Source organism: Taudactylus pleione, unplaced genomic scaffold (genome assembly GCF_031769625.1).
Source record: "Taudactylus pleione unplaced genomic scaffold, aTauple2 ptg000206l, whole genome shotgun sequence".
Lineage (NCBI taxonomy): Eukaryota > Metazoa > Chordata > Amphibia > Anura > Myobatrachidae > Taudactylus > Taudactylus pleione.
The window spans coordinates 2,374,127-2,388,493 of record NW_028284608.1 but is presented as its reverse complement, the minus strand read 5'-3'; positions in this window follow the sequence as shown (position 1 = coordinate 2,388,493).

The following is a 14,367-nucleotide window of genomic DNA, read 5'->3' as shown; positions in this document are numbered from 1 at the left end:
AAAAGTCAGAAAACTAAATACCCAAGAACTACAGTTAATTACACTGTAACTAATCTAATTAAAGTAAAATATAAATACAATTTAGTAATTATAAAAACTAAGAAAGCATTAGTATGGGGAATTCACAGTAACAACCTTTGCTGCCAAGATTTCCACATACATGAATGAGCTGATAAAGTGTGTGCCAATTTCTAAGCGATTAAAAAAAATTACTTAATTACTAATATTGCTTTTAGACCTAAATCCTGGGTCTGACCTGAGTTTTGGAACTCAGGGCCTGATTCAGACACACTCGCAAGCGGGTCGATGGTGGGGCACGGCGCACGCGCGACGTGCACAAGCCCCGGAGCGAGTGAGAAATTCACTCGCTCTGGGGCTCGCTACAAACTGGGTGGCTGTCGATGTTGATCGACAGCTCACCTCATTTTGTAGGCGGGGAGGGGGGGTGGCTGGCCAAATGGAGGCGTTCCCAAAGGAACGCCTGCAATTTGAGGGTGACCCTACTGACATCACTAGAGCCGGAAGCTCACTGGGGCTTGCGGCAGATGAGACCCTACCACAAGGGTCTCGTCGCAAGCACGATGGTCGCGATGGTAGCGACCATCGCGACCATCACCTGGCACTTGCAAAAGCTGTGGGTGGTCACCCACAGTTTAGCAAGCGGCCAGGAGGCCATTTTTCTTTAAAAAAAAGCGGTTGCCCTGATTCAGAGTGAGCGCTCGCTTTTTGCGAGCGGCTCTGAATCAGGGGCTCACTTCCAAAATGCGTCAGACCCAGGACATACCTTTTCTACAGCGGCGCCGATCCAGAGTATTTCCGTATCGGTGCCATTCACACGGCAGACGGGTGCAGTGGATTACTTCTTCCAGCGCTTGGAGATGACATCATCTCCAGGTGCCGAGAAGCCCGGAAGTCCCCATGCTGTAAACGGGAGCCGGGTCGAATGACCCGGGGAACCCGTTGACACTGCAGAGTTTCACGGGTTGATCACGTGTTAAACACTGCAAATTACCTGGGTTGGATTGCTGTGTCACTCGACCCGGGCATCCAACCCTGGCCCCTTTTACACCAAGAAGCTACCCGGGCTAACCCTGCAATTACCTGGGTTTTAGCTCTGGTGTAAAAGGGGTATAATAGTATGAAAACAGGAGTAGGCTAAACATATAATGATTTATATAGTCACACATTTGTTCAGCGTGTACACTTAATTTTGAGTTAAAATATTTAAAAATATTTTTATCCAATTTATGATTAAATGATCATACAATTTTTCCATTCAGAAAACTCCCAAACTCACAAAGAGCGGCATAGCAGCACAAAGAGCTGACAACACATGATTCGTGGTACTTTTTTGGTGCATTGGTAAATGTCAAAACGTCTGTTGCATTTTTCAAACACCGATATGCAGGACATGAAGTTGGCTGGGCTAAAATAACATGAAACTTAATTAGAGATTTATGATGTTAATACACTAATGGATTATTTCAGCAAAGGCAATCATGTTTACATGAAAGTTTGCTTAAAGTTACTCAGAAGTATATATATATTTTTTTTAATTAAATTTTTGATAGAGGTCTGATTCAGCACCACACGCAAAGCGGCAGCTTCTGCAATTTCTCGCACTGCGCATCAGCCCGAAAGTACCTGAGACAAACCTTTGCATCTTTTGGATCTGAGAGGCAATTCAGAGAAGAACAGACCTCAGCCAGGTCTCCACTTGCAACTCAGTGGGTGTAACTGGGTGCCAAAGAGATGTTCGCCCTTAGCATAAGTGTGTAGCCTATTCAAAGGTACCGTGCACAAAGATCCAGCAATATCAGGTGGACCTTTTGCACCCAGGACAGAGCTGGTGCAAATCCAGAGATGATGTTCTCCAAATGTTTAGGGGTGGTCCAGCTGCATAGATGCAGCCAACTCTGAACACGAGCGGAAGTCTGAGGCTAGTTTCAAAAATGTAATGATTTCATAGATGCAGCTGCTTTATTTGCTTTATTGCGGCTCTGAATCAGACTCTATAACTTTAATATTAAGGTGTCTATTTACTAAGCAGTGTTAGGAGACAGAGTGAAAAGTGGTAAGGTGCCAGAAAATCAGCTCCCAACTGTCATTTTTCAAACACAGCCTGTGAGATGACAGTTGGGAGCTGATTGGGCGGCACCTTATCACTTTCTTATAACTTTTCACTCTGTCTCCTAACACTGCTTAGTAAATAGACCCCTAAGTGTTATAGTAGGGTTTTTTTAAGTGATGAGGTAAAATATAATTAGTTTTTGGATTTTTTTCTTCTTACCTATGGGCATATTCAATTGGGTGCGAGGTTTAACGAGGTCCCATTTTGGAATACCGCAGGTATGCACACTCCCGGTAGCCGTGGTATCCAATGGAAAAAAAAAGTGGTCTTCTGGTTTTCAGCTCTGAAAACTCAGCGGCGCGAGAAAATAATTAAATAAAATCTTCACTTAGCTGGCCTGGGGTCTCTGGTGGATTCCACGGCTGGCGTTGGCCTCCTCTCCATCTTCTCACTAGAGAGGGGGCTGCTGGGAGTCCCGAGGGCTGCTGGTAGGCTCCAGGGGCTGGTGGGAGGGGTAAGGGCTGCTTGGATATGTAGTTCTCCCAGCACCCAATCTGGGGGGGTCACACACTCACTCATACACACTTACAAACACTCACACACACTAACATACTCAACCTGCAGTAGAGGACCCAGCTTCAGACGCTGGATGAAGAAGATGCAGAAGACAACGCTGTCGAAGGTAAGTAAATAAGGACTAATTAAGCAAATTGAAAACTTCTAATTGCATAATTTGTCCTCAGGGGGGGTGCTGCCGGGGTCCCAGAGCACAATTTTGGGGAAAAATCAAACTTGCTCTGGAGGTGCGTGAAAAAAACCTCCCGGGACACAAAAAAGAAAAAAACATGCACCTAATTGTATAGCAAAAATCCCACACCTGCAGGTAAAACCTAACAGGTGTGGGATATTTACTATTCACGCACCCAATTGAATATGCCCCTTAGAATACAGCTGAACATAAATTATTTTAACTATTCTGTGATTTTCCCAGTTGCAAATCAAAATTCTCTGTTGCCACTTAAAGGACACTTTCGGGAACTTTAACTTGCATTCAGTTAGAAAACATGAATAAATTAGGGATGTGCGCCAACCCCCGTGTTTTGGTTTGGTTTTGGATCTGTATCTCCTCGTGTTTTGGGTCTGGATTTGCTTTTGCCAAAACGCCCCTTGCGTGTTTTGGTTTTGGATCTGTATTTTTCTAAAAAAAATCATAGAAACAGCTAATATCATATAATTTGGGCCTGTTTTTGTTCCTACAGTATTATTAACCTAAATAACATTTATTTCCAGTCATTTCTAGTCAATTGTATCCACCTTACAGCTCACAATATTGATTTTTTTCATCTAGTTTAGGGCCAAAAGGTTGCATCCTGCTTGCTGGCTGACTAAGCTAAGCGACAGCAGTGGGCAGCACTAACATCATGTGGCAGTTCAGCTTCCTGGCAGGAAAATGCTCTGCGCTGCTGCTCATATTTGCCCACCCCATCAACTCGGTGGTTTAGAATTTTTTTTTTTTTAAATGAAAGGGGCATACAGAAGATGCTATCTGTGAGCATTACAATTTCTGGACATTCATAAACCATAAAATTAAAAATGTCAGGCAGCAATGCCCCAAACAGCACATAATGCAAAGACAAGAGGTGCAAGATGGAATTGTCCTTGGGCACTCCCACCCACTTTTATGTTGTATATATGAAACAGGACATCAAAGTTTCACAAACTAATCACTTCAGTGACAGGGACTGCCACTTGTGGCTGAAATAATTGATTTGTTTGGACCCCCACACAACAAGCTGCCAATGCGCAGTGGACATTAGTGGCAATGATCCCATACACAAACTGACTTTACAAGATAGGCAAGATCAGATGTCGTCATCATCATCATCATCCCTATCAGTGTGTACAGTACATCCTCTTCTTCACACAATATTAATTCGTCCCTGCTGAAAGCCACCATTAAAGGCGCCTCTGTAATTCTTTTACTTAATTGCCGGTAAAGGTCTTGCTCGTGGAATTTGTAGTTCATTTTGATGAACATCATCTTTTCAACATTTTGGGGAAGTAACCTCCTACGCCAATCACTGACAAGGTTCCTGGCTGTGCTGAGAACTCTTTCACAGCACACACTGGATGGTGGCTAACTTAAGTAAAGCAAAACCACTTTGTATAAGTGACTCCAAATTGCCTCTTTTTCCTGCCAGTAGTGAAACGGACTGTCTGACATTCCTATATGGATGCTATCCCTAAAATAATCATCCACCATTTTCTGAATGGTGCCCGTATCAGACAAAGTCACGGTATACATGTCACTAATTGTAGGCAGTTCTTTCAGACCCAACCATTAGGTTTTGCTGACTGATCTGCATCACCACCAGCAGTGGATCTCTTAGGAAAATTTAGTTTTTTCCTGGCAGCCACAGATACTGAAGGAGGAGATGCTGCCATGTCACGTGCCGCTTGAGCTGACAATTTTTTCACCAACAGCTCTTTGCATCTTTTCAGATTTATGTCCATCGAAAAGAAAGACACAAGGCATGACTTAAACCTAGGATCAAGTATGGTCATCAAACTATAGTGATCTGAATTCAAGAGATTGATAACCCCTGGATCCTGGCAAAGTAAATGAAGGGCTTGATCTACAAGTCTGACATTCTTAGCAGAATCACTCAGTTTCAGCTCATCCTTCAGTTTCTCCAGCTGCTTTTGCAAAAATCTGATTAGGGGAATAACCTGACTCAAGCTGGCAGTGTCTGAACTAACTTCACATGTGGCAAGTTCAAAGGGTTTGAGAACCTTGCACAACACAGAAATTATTCTCCACTGCGCTTGACTAAGGTGCATTCCTGCTCCTTTACCTATGTCATAGGCCATTGTGTAGCCTTAGATGGCCTTTTGCTGCTCCTCCATCTGCTGAAGCATATAGAGCGTAGAATTCCACCTACTGTAATTACTACCTCTTCCTTCAGCTTATGGCAGGGCAAAATCAACAGTACTTGCTGGTGCTGCGATCTTTGACATGCAGTTGCTTAATGTCGAAAATGTCTCAAAATCTTTTGGACCACCGAGATCATCTCCTGCATGCCTCTGTCTTTTTTGACCATTTGCACCACCAAATTAATTGAGTGAGCAAAACATGGGACATGTTCGAATTTGCCCAGATATAATGCTCACTGAATATTGCTGGCATTGTCAGAAATCACAAATCCCGAGGAAATTCCAAGTGGGTATTACAAGTCGCTGTCATGACTTGCCTCCTGCTAGCAATGTTGTTCCTGTTCTGTCGGTTGCTAGGTGACCTGGATGCCCCCGGATGTCACGTGTTCTTTGCAGCATGATTTGATTGGTTTCTTCCTATATTTCTGCATGCTGGCTCTTTGCCACTTCGTTGACTATAGCAGTCCTTGTGGATCTCTCTGTGGATATCCTTGTTTTGGTATCCAGCGATATCGGCTACCCAGCCACACCGTCAGCTCCCAAGCTGTTACCGGCTTTGTAGCTGCTCCATTGGTTTCCCAGCCACATCATCAGCTCCCAAGTGGCAAACCAGCTTTGTTGCCACTCCATCGGCTTTCCAAGCTACTGCTGAATTCAAGGGCGCATCTCACCACTGGCTCTCCAGTCACACCATCGTCTCAAGGCAACATCTCACTGCCGGCTCACCAGGCCACACCACCGGCTCCTGAGGTCACATCTCACCACTATCTTTCCAACCACTTCTCCGGCTCTCAAAACCATATCTCACTACCAGCTCTCTGGCCACACTACCGGCTCAAAGCCACATCTCACCACTGGCTTACAATCCATTATACCGTCTCTCAAAACTGCATCTCACCACCAGCTCTACAACCACACTAGCGGCTCAAAGCCGCATCTCACCACTGGCTTGCAAGCCATACTATTGGCTTTAAAGGCCATATCTCAACACCATGTCTGCAGCCACACTACCGGCTCAGAGCCGCATCTCAGCCCTGGCTCTCAAAGCCGCATCACTGGCCCCCGAGCCACTGCATCAACTAGTCTAATTGTACTATTAGCTTTAGCCACATCATCGGCGTCAAAAGCTGCACCATCGGCCACACTATCGGCTTCTTAGTCAAATGACTGTCTTCTCTGTCAGTTTCCAGTATCTTCCGTTATTCTCTGAGTTCCAAAGGTAACCAGCGTAAACCCTTACTACTTCAAGTAATAAGTTCATGCAGCCATTTAAGTACTGGTGAACATCTCCCAGTTCTGAGGGAACAGAGGTTGGCTCTTAGTGGCAGAAGACCTCGCTAGCCTGGGTTCTAGGGATTTACACGGAACAGCCTGGGAATCCGTAACAGTGGGGTAACCATTTTGCAATGATCTCCCTGAGTTTTTCTAAAAGGTTCTGAGCGGTATGCCTCTTAGTGAAACTGGTGTTACACTAGAGTAGCCTGCCTCTGAATGAGCTGTTGCTGTTTGCACTGTTGGAGGCAATACACCTACCCAGTGGGCTGTCACAGTCATGTAATCTTTAGTTTGCCCTATCCCACTTGTCTACAGTAGTGGAATTAAGTCTGGACACTTTTAATAAAAAATGTTTTATTTGATATTTATGCAGAAAATTCATATTCTGCTATACCAAATCAATACTTTGTTTTTATTTTAATCTATGATGTTTCTACTTAATATTTTAACATGATTGGTCAGAGAGAGAGAGGAAATAGAGAGAAGGGGATGGCGAGATAGAGTGGGAGAAAGAAAAGAGAGAGAGAGGGTTTTGAAATACACTTACCAGCCACTGTCAGAGGTGAAGATGCAGGCTGTCATCAGTCAAAGCAGGCAGCATACTGACAGGATCTGGGAGCAGATCCCACACAGCATCCATGCAGGCTCATGTGATTTGTTCAGCACTCAATTCATGCAGACTGTGGCAGCCTTTAAAATCAATCCTCAAAGCTAATTGCAGCTTTGGTCAAAGTGTGAATAACAACTAAAATGGCTCTGAATACCTCAAAACGTGTTGACTGGTTGCCTGGGAAGAGAGGCAAAGCCATAATGCTTCATGAGGAAGGGTATACCTATGAAAAAATTGCACAGAGGTTGGGCGGTGGGGCAACAAAGTCAGGTGTAAGGAAACTCTGCATAAGGGTTGCAAGCAGTGGATTGACAAAATTGGCCACAAAAATTGGAAGAAAGCCCACGTTTACTAAACAAGATGACCGCAGAATCTGTCATCTGGCCCTGCAGGACCATTGAAGGTCTGCAAAAACCATCATTGACATAATGAAAATATATGGTGTCCAAGTTTGTGACCAAACCATATGAAAAAAAGTTTGTGACAATGGTTTGCGAGCTAGGACCCCAAGAAAGAAGCTGTATCTAAACCAGAAACAGAGGCAGAAACATATAGATTGGGCTCTAGCACACAATGAGTGGACAGAAGAAGACTGGGACAAGATTATTTGGAGCGGCGAGACCAAAAGCAGCATATTCGGTAGTGATGGAGTGAAATTTGTTTGGTATTGGCCTGGGGAAGATCTTTTGCCCGAGTGCTCCACGGCAACTATGAAGCACCCAGTGAGTGTGATGGTGTGGGGCAGCATGGCCAGCCATTGTGTGGGACGTTTGGCAGTCATTGATGGCAATATCCATGCCAAAAAGAAGCAGTGCTAGAGGTAAAACTGTTGCCCACAATCGAGGATTTGTTCAAAATTGACCCACGGAAGTGTATCTTTCAGCAGGATAGAGTGCCATGCTACACCACCAACAGTTCCATGAAGTGGTTTGGTGATCATCAAATCACTGTATTGCCTTGGCCAGGAAATAGTCTGGATTTAAATCTGATATAAAATCTTTGGTCAAGGCTTAAAGTGATGGTATCACGAAAAAATCCAAGTAACAAGAGAGAGCTGGTCGAAGCCATAATCCAGGCATGGTACCACATAATTTCACCTGAAGATCTAGGACGCCTGGTTTACTCCATGCCTCGACTAATCAAAGCTGTTCTTAAAAACAGAGGATATCCAATGAAATATTAATTTTGTGTATTGCTGAAATTGCATATTTTTTTCCGTAATAACAGCATACCTATAAAATGTGGGTTTACTGAATTTTTCACTGGAAATTTGACAAATGACAACTTAAAAATAAATAGTAATGATTATACTCACATATACTGGACGCACATCTAATATCAGCATAGCTGTTATGGTGTCAGTAATCCACTGTGCAACTGGGTCACTGCTGTCATACTAGTTCTCCCATGCAAAGGATTGTTTGACAGTCAATTGTTTTGTTAAACTAGCAAAAGTAGTCTTCTTCCTGGTCCCCATCTGGGATGAAGATCCACTCACAGCAGCATCAGTAGCAATAGGCGTAGTCATCAAGGATCCTTTTGAGGAACCACAGATAGGAGAGGAGTCAGTCATTCTTCTGAAATTGGATGCAGGACTACTTCTGTGTAGATTGCAGGTGCTTGGATCTAGCAGAGAGAAGGGAGCAGCTAGGTGACACTGGACTGATTGTTAGGTTTTTTTAGCCAAAGTTTATGAATTTGAAAAACACTTTTCAATTTGATGAATTTGCTGCAAGTGACGTAACAGGGAGGAGGTTCCTAGATGGTTAAGGTCCTTACCTCTATTCACTCTTGCTCGGCAAATGTTACAGATGGCTTGACAACTGCTGTCCAGATTTGGGTGGAAATAATTCCACACATGAGAAATGGAATTTTTTGTCTTTTGCTCCAGCATGACAACAATGGGCTTTTTCCTACCATGGGCAACAACTGTTGCCTGATTTACACAAACAACATCCCCAGCATCAACATCCTCATCATCATCATCAATATCCTCATCATCCTTGTTAGCACCAACTACAGAAATAGCCTCCTCATCCTCCTGGTGCAATTCCATAGAAGCATCCTCAATTTCTACATCAGCATGTTGACTTGGGCTGCTCATCCCCACATTTGCAGAGGTCACACAAACGGTGGAAGGAGGATCCTCTTCAAGTTCAGTATTAGAAAGGTCAGGCTCACACATGGCAACCGCAGGCACACTTGGACTCCCCTCGGGGATCTGTGACTTTTCTGAGTATACAGTTGGTTCATGTACCTTAGCGATTTTCATTTTTTGACACTTCTACAGGGAAAAGGGCTTATATCATCATAAGATGCAGAACCACCAGTCCTAAATAAAGGCCAAGGCCTTATCCTTTCCTTGCCACTTTGTGTAGTAAATGGCATATTGCCATTTTTTGTGTCTCTGCTGCTAACTTAGCTTTTATTTTTATTTTCTTTAACACTGTAAAACATTGCTTGTTTGATTTTGACTCAAGCCCTTGGGCATCGGCCTTCATAGTTGACGTTGATGGCCTTGCATCGTCATCATGATTGCTGGCAAAAGCTGCTGCAAGACTGGTATGTGGTTCCTGCTGTCCTCTCATTTGATTGTCCTCCATATCAACAAACTTACGCTGCAGTCTGACCGGCAGTGTCACCGAACAATATTTTTTTTTACACTGGGGAAGAGCACCCCTGAATGAGGCAGCAGCCCCTTGATGAAGAACATAGACTGCACCCCTTTTTTATGGACAACAAAGCACCGCTTCGGAGTGTGGACAGACCACCTGCAGAGTCACAAATATATGGACGATAAACTGCAGCAGTGTCACCATACAATGATAGCACAGCTAAGTGCCTAATGCACACACACAGAAAAAGCACTTTTATTTTTTTTTACACTGGGGAAGAGCACCCCTGAATGAGGTAGCAGCCCATTGATGAACAACACAGACAGCACCCCTTTTTGATGGACAACAAAGCACCCCTGCCGAGTTACAAGTAAACAAAAAAATGCCATTTTGGACATGGCTGTGGTTAGTGGCTTCATGGAATTTATTACTACAGAGAACATGTGGGACAATAGAGATGCTGTCAAAATACCGACAGTTGGGATGCCAGTGCTCAGAAAGCCAGCGCCGGAATCCCGACACCATTCAGAATCCCGGCGCTGGCATGCCAACCGCCGGCATCCCAACGGTAAGTACTGGGGTTAGAGGGAGGCTAAGAGTTAGGGGTTAAGGTTAGGCACTAGGGGGAGGGATAGGCATAAACACTAAGGAGGGAGGGTAAGGTTTAGGGTGCAGGGGGGAGGTTAGGTTTAGGCACTAGGGGGAGAGGTTAGGTTTAGACAGTGGGGAGAGAGAGTTAAGGATAGGAAGAGGGGGAGGGTTAGGATACTGACCGACAAGTGTCGGCATCCTAACCATGTTGGGATGCTGGCATTGGAATTCTAATCACTGGGATCTCGAGCACCGGCATCCGGTACCCAACCCAGGGCAATATTCCCTCTGCGTACAATTTCTGGTAAACTGTTATAAATCCTTTGACTATAGAAGAACCATCTTGATAAGCTATTAAAATGACACATACTGTATACAGATGTCCACATACACTTAGCCTCCTTGGCGTTAAACAGCCCTTCTTGTCGCACCAACCCGTGGCGTACCTCAGTAGTGCAGAGCATCTTTTCATGCAACTTTTTACCTTCAAATGTGTCTATTTCACAGTATACCTATATTCTGTGTGCAGCTGAGGGTGTATCTCCATGTGAAACACTATGTTACCGTGTCACAATCACTGTCACTGTAACATAGCACTTCGCATGCAGATGCACCCGCAGTCGCACACAGAATATAGGAATGCCACATATCATTTTCACGGCATTTCTGTGCACATTAGAAGCATTTGAAGATAAAAAGATGCACGAAAAGATGCTCAGTGCTACGGCTCTCACGCGTTATGTGTAACGCAACTTGTAGCACTCGGAGCAGGGCCGTAGCTAGGGTAGTGCAGCCGATGCCATCGCACAGGGCACCATAGGTCAGGGGGCACTGTTTTGGCCTGTCAAATTTCTGTTTATTATCATTCTCACTTATAGTTTCCTCTTATTTTATCCCCAGCATCTCCTGGCCTCCCCTACCTTTTCCCTGGCCCTTCCCCATGAGGCCATTCCCATTTTTGAGGTGCATCATGTCCCTTTCAAAAATGAGGGGGGCGCCAATGCTCTTTCTGGCACAGGCACCAAAAAGTCTAGTTAAGGCTCTGGCTTTGAGGATAGATGTATGTGGACACATCTGTACATGTACCTATGTTTTCCTTTATTTACTCTCTTATAGAACCCCCTTTTCATTCCACATCAGGAAAACCAACATGTACTGTACATGCAGATGAGCTTTTATACTATTCATTTTCTAAAGGGTTGGGAGGATTTCTTCCTGCAGTTATGTACATTGAGAATATTTTACAATTATGTTCGTAATAAAATTGTTTTGTGATTTATTTTGCTATTTTACACAGTCACATTCAATAGGGGATGTGAGTGCATTTCAGGCCAATAAAAATATTTAAAAAAAAACACACAACTTTTTTAATTTAAATATTTGCTTCTATCTTTAAAAGACTCTGGTCCAGAGGGAAACTGATAAATAACTTATTTTTAGATTCTCTACAGTAGCTATGTTCTGAGAACTTGATTCATAATTTGATAAATGCCTTCAGATACAGTTGCTATAGCATAATATGAACCCACTGAGCAAAACTAAGTAGTGACAGACATTAAAGGAATGGAAACATATCTAATCTAATTTCAGTTTGTGAATGTACAGTAGATAAGTCTGAAACTAGCTATATAAGTCTGGAAATTAAAGAAACATATTCCTGATTGCAGAATAAGGAAACATTGTTGTACAAAGATTGTCTGGTGTATTGCTGGGGATGCGGTCAGTTGCCCGGCGACTAGGATGCCGACTGCCAAAATCCCGGCGCCAGAAACCCGATCAGCGTGGGAATACCAGCGACGGAATCCCAACATGGCTGGAGATGTTGACACCAGAATCCTGACAGCCAACATCGAGATCGTAAGTACAGCGGGGCCGGGTAGCTGTTGGCCATAGGGGGGAGGGTTAGGTTTAAGCTCCATGGGGGGTCTTAGGCTTAGGCTGCGGGAGGGGGTAGGTTAAGGTTAGGCTCCAGACTGGGTGGGGTGGATCGGGTCAGGCGCCACTGAGGGGAGGTAAGGGTTAGGCACTAAGGGGGGAGGGTTAAGGTTAGGCAATAAGGGGGAGGGTTAGTTTTAGGCACTTACCAGGAGGGTTAGGGTGCGGGGTAAGGAGGATTAGTGCTAGGGTGCAGGAAACGAGAGTTAGGGGGTAAATAGGACAGGGGAACACTACTTACCTTCCCCCTGTTGGGATAGCGCTGTTAATGTATTGACAGCCATCATTCTCAGTATATCATACCCAACCCATAATGCTGCAAGGTCGGACTGAATGCTGATTATTGACTAGAGATGTGTGCGGACCCCCATGTTTGGTTTTGCCAAAACCACCCTCAAGTGTTTTGATTTGGATTTGGTTTGGGATTTATTTAAAAATGTGTAAAATCAACAAAAAAAATTTAATTAGGGCCTGACTCAGACCCGTTCAAAAGTGGCCGCTCGCTCATTGCGGCCGATGTTAAGCGACTGCGCATGCGTACGCTTCATTATGCGCATGCGCGAATGAGTCCTTGCGATCACAAATTCCCTTGCTTGTATGGACTGCAAGCAGGAAGTGACTCCCGATAGTTGATTGACAGGAAGGGCCATTTGTGGGTGGTGATGGGGGTGGTGGTGTAAAAACGCCGGCGTGCCACAGCGTTCGCACAGTGTTTTAGGGGCATACATAAATTATCTGCTGCGAGAGAGATTGAAGAGCGGAAGTAGCAATACGTCAGTTTGCGAGCAGGTTTCAGGTTGGGAAGATCATCCAGCTTGTGGTAGGGTATGGGCTCCCGCAAGACAGATACTCTTTTCGATGCTATCTAATGTAACCGATGTTACTAGTAATGTTGCTATTTCGAAGGCCACAATGCAAACACCTAATAATCATCTAAGTTGGTGTTAATAACAGGGATAATTGCCTGCCCAATTGCTAAGGTGTGTTTGCAGGAGCGAATTAGCTTAATTAACCAATCAAAATAAAAGTAAAACAAACTAAAAATTTACATGGAAGGAGATGGAGGTTTGGGTTGCAAGAAATATGGGGGACTGCACAGGAATGGATGAAGGACGAGATAGCCAGTGCTATTTTTTGCATTTTGTATGCCTCGGCTGAAGATGAAGCCCCGCAACAGTCGACTGGCGTGTAACAAGCCGACTGGCCTTGCCAGAGCTAGATGGTGTTGGCTCTGGCCTAGGCATAGGGCTCACCATAGGTTGGGGTCTGGCTGATAGGCTGCCAAAGGTGGTGGTCCTCAATGGATTTGCAGGAAGGGAGGCTCGCTCCAACATGGCAAGTCAGTTTGCCTGCTCCTGGGCATCAGCCAACCGAATCTGGGCAATAGCAGATGACTCCAGAGCCTCTGCCACCCTCAGCAGAGTGGCATCCATCCTCACCAGAGTGGCCTCCATCCTTAGCAGAACATTTGTATTCTGCTGAGTGTTGCTGACCAACTCTGTGAGGAGGGCCATGGGCCCTGAGGGTGGAGCCCCAGGAGTGGTCACCATAGGGTCCCTAGATGGAATAATGGGTTCCTCCCCTGCAGAGCCTCCAGATCTGCTGGGCCCAGCCCTCAGCTCAGGAGCAGACTCTTCCTCTTCTGGTTCTGTAAAGAATTAAAAAAAAAATATTTATATTGTGTATGGTTTTTTCTGTTTTTTTGGGGGGATCCTTAAAATTAATATATTACCTTTGACACCATGTGGAGCTGCAAAGTCTGGCTTGTCTGTGTCCATATTGGACACGCCGACAAGTTCCTCTTTTTGCACACATCCCTGAGCCATCTCTTCCAAATCTGTTAAATTGAGAGACTCAGGGGTGGAATTACCACCTGCCCCCATGGCATGGCAAGCCCTATTTGCTAGCTTGGTCTTCAGCCAGTACTTGAAGTCGGACCATCTGTCATGGATTTGTTTGGGTTTAGTTTTGTTACTTAAAAGGCAATTTTTATTTTAAAATTTTCAAAAAGCATTTCAATTCTCAATAACGTACCGTCTTTTAATGACCCAAGTTGTTCTGTGAGTGGTCCCCTCCACGTTAACAGCACTGGCTATCTCGTCCAAAATCCTGTACTTTTGTGCAGCCCCCATATTTCTTGGTGCATGGACAATATTGTCCATGCACATGGCAACCAAAACCTCCATCTCCTTCCTCGTGAATGGTGGCTGCCTGATCCTCCGCCTCTGTTGGCTTGTCCCAGCCTCCTCCTCACTTGATTGTGCATCTTGAGGGTCTACACATTGAAAATTTAAATTTTGTGTTTAGTTTGTTAAACATGCATAATTCATACTGTC